Here is a 3,424-nt window from a genome sequence, read left to right on the forward strand (position 1 = left end):
TTAAAAATGACTAAATTCCATTAACTGAAAGGTGGAAGGGATCCTATGCCCAAAGCCTGTATTTGTCCATGCTACAAGGATAAAGATGCTTTTTTCTAGCAAATTAAAGCAAAGAACAGCAGCTACAGGAAAGAGCACTAAGACTGTGTAAACAGTGATGCTCATGGGAGGGAAAAAGTAACATGCAAGATTCTTAGGGTTAGAATTCAGCCCCATAGGACCCCTTAGCACCTGGCTGAGCTCGCCTCTCCTGATCATCTGGAGCAAACTCAGTGAAAATGCACTACAGCAAAGCTCATAAGGGTAAAAGTGGTATATGTAGGACAGCTGGCAGATAAGACAATGGCATGATTGGGGTTTGAGAAGTATTTTATGCCCTATCCTCCAAGTCACACAACCTACCAGCTAGACATGCATGACAGGTTGTGGGAATGGGGCATAAAATTCCTCAAACCCAATTGTGAAACTGCCAGCTGCCATCACCTGGGGAGCCCTGTACTGAGACCCTGCAGACCTCTCCCTGGCATAGGCAGGATACCTGCCTCCTCCTGAAGGTGCTTTGACACCACATATGCATCTGGGGAGTGAGGAGCTTCCTGCTCCTTAGCTGCTGCTTCCATGGGCACTTTTTAAAGGTGCAGATTGCTGCTGAGTCTGAAACAGGGGACCCTCTCCATGATTTGGGGCTCAGTGCCCTGCACTTCTAAAAAGCAGGCTGCAGCTGGCAGGCAGGCATCTGCAGAATTGGCAACTGGGGAGCACCCCACTCTCCACATTAGAAGAGCAGGGAGGCTCCCTGGTCTCTGGATCTCCGCACCTGGGGGGTTGTATTACAGTGTGTGCTGGGCTGCAGCTGTATTTTTTTAAACCTCCATTGGTGCTTGGACCCAGACAGACGGGAGAGGCTCTGTGGTCTCTGGGCCCCGGTATCCAGGGAGCTTTCAAAAGCACAGCTGCCTCAGTACGCTCATTAAAGCTCCCCAGGTGTAGGGACCCAGAGATTGCAGAGCTTCTCCCCGCAATCTGGGTCCAAGCTCCTGGGGAGTTTCAAAAAATGAGGCTGCAGTCCAGCTGCAAGCATGTTCTATATAACACCCCAGGTGCAGGGACCTACAGTCCAAGACTCTGGGAAGCTGAAAGCTCCCAGCTCCCCAGTTGCCACTTCCATAAGTACCCTGGGAACTTAAAGTGGGGGTGCAGCTAGGGCTCCCAGCTGCACATCTGCTTTTTAAGTCTTGAGGAACAGTGAACCTGAGACTAGGGAAATGCTCCCAGATGCTGAATTCAGGAAGCTGTGTGTCCCGGACTCTGAAACTGCCCCATGCTGGATCTGATGCTCAGCTGTCATGAGTCAGCCTGGAGATGCCACATGTTCAATTTAAGGCATGATACAAACAAGCCACAAAGATGTTGCATATTATATGTGGAATATCTTTGTGGCTCATTTGCTGTGTTATGACACCGTACATCGGCTTAAACATGCAACCACATTACTATTTATAGTGTGATTAACACCACACTTGTGCTTTAAAAGTAACGTGTCAGGGCTCCAGGGCTGATAACCTGGTCAGGGAGAGCTGACACCACAACCTGGTCACCTTTGGACCCTTCCTTGGGACACAGTTGATTTATTCAAATATACAACTCATATATAACCCCAAGCCAAGCATCTCTCCTCACTTATATAAGGTTGCAGGGGATCCAAGGTCCCTATGCCTGTGTCCAGTTGCAAAAGCCAACCCACTTCTACCAGCCCCTTGAAAACATCTGAACCACTCGCACTTGGGTTGGTCAAAAGGGGGCTTGCCAGCCCCTTGTCCTAGAAGGAGCTGATGAACCCCATGACTGTGAGAACAAAAAGAAATGCTAAGCCTTTGTATGTTCTCTCATTGTACCTGCTAATTTTGACAGATTCCAGCTCCCCAGTTGATATAAATCAATCATGTAGCATTACTGATGTCAACAGAGCTCTGCCAATTATACCAGCTGAGGTGCTGGTCTTGAGACTTTAAGAAGTCAAGAATCATGGCTGCAGAGGACAAAGTGATCATTTGGATACAAGCAAAAGCATGGTGAATGGGTTGTGAACAGGGGAGACCTGGAAATAGAATATCCATCCCAGCACAGGCATTCTCTATAGCTTTGGGGGATAGCTGACTACAACTACTAAATGTTACCCCTAAAGGGATATGCAGTGAAATGTTACAATGATTTTGCTCATGACAATCAGAAAAACACTTAAAGCAGTATCTATTTTTGCATTTCTCCACAATTTTGTATGCGTGCTGCTTAGCTAAAGCTGGTAAGAACTTCACCACTTGCATTTGTATCTCCTTTGGCATTACTAAAGCTGTTTATCTTATTCTCGGGCCAATTTGGGAAATGAGACATGTCTTAAGACAAACATTTATTTAAAGGAGAGGTAATATTTTTTTTGGACAGAAACATTCTGACCCCTGCATGTCACATTAGTAGTGTTTGCAACTGTACTACTCCTTTCAAAGACCAGTCAAGAAAAATAATAGCCCTTTCTAAAGCAGGTGGCTTTCTCAGCATGAAATTGTGTGTTACTTATTTGCTGTCATTAAAAAGGTTTGTTAACTACTTCTCTAATATCAGAATTAAATGTTAAACAAGAACCTGCATTAAATGAAAGTGTAAAATGGAAAGAATGTAAGGGGGCATGTTGCTAAAATTCCACAAAAATGTTTAATCTACTGAAGCAACTTAAAATATACTAGACCTGTTCCCTTTAATGTACAAAGGAACATCACACCATTTCCATATGACATAAGGCTTGGCTGTTCTACCAAGACCTGGTCTAATGAATAATGAAAGAAAGAGGAAGCAGAAAAGTCGCACCACAGATTGGAGAAACAAACAGTACATATGTCTGTTGCCTATTCTTTTTAATTGCTGAAAAGAGAGAGGAGAATTATTAACTGGGCTTCAGAAGAGCCACAGAGATTCTTCTGGAGAATCATTGACTGTTTTTTCTTCTAAGGAGTGCTGTTTACCAGAGAGGAGAGAGACAGAAAGACAGACAACTGCTTACTTAATTCACATTAGACTGTATGTACGCACGCAGGTGCACAGCAGCATAACTCTGTTCGTAGGGCATCTGGTCCAGCTGCTGGTGGGAACGGCCAGCCTCTGCTATGCATGAAGTATTGGCAGCATATCTTAAGTGCTGATTTGGGGGTTGGCTACTGGCCAACAGACACCTGCACAAACTGACAACTCTGCCAAGTGGTCCTGCAATGCTCCAGGAGCTTTATCTGGATGCTCTTGGTGCCAGGGATAACAACACAGTTGGTTCCACTCCTCCACCCGTCAGCTAGATTATGAGGGAGCAACTGTCCTCTCACTGCTGGGCAGAGAGAGGGATGTCAACCCAGGTTCCTGTGCCATCAAGATTTCACCC

The 3,424-nt window shown here is 45.5% G+C and overlaps 1 protein-coding gene across 1 annotated transcript in view; it reads right to left on the reverse strand.

Annotated features, from left to right (window-relative positions):
• Positions 1–3,424, reverse strand: part of TMEM178A (transmembrane protein 178A) — an 11,253-nt gene extending 7,829 nt beyond the window's left edge. Inside the window, exon 1 of the mRNA XM_025205719.1 lies at positions 3,056–3,424. The gene's annotated coding sequence lies outside the window, so the exon portion shown is untranslated. The remainder of the gene's footprint in view (positions 1–3,055) is intronic.

The sequence above is a fragment of the Alligator sinensis genome, unplaced genomic scaffold, assembly GCF_000455745.1.
Source record: "Alligator sinensis unplaced genomic scaffold, ASM45574v1 scaffold794_1, whole genome shotgun sequence".
In the NCBI taxonomy this organism is placed as follows: Eukaryota; Metazoa; Chordata; order Crocodylia; family Alligatoridae; genus Alligator; species Alligator sinensis.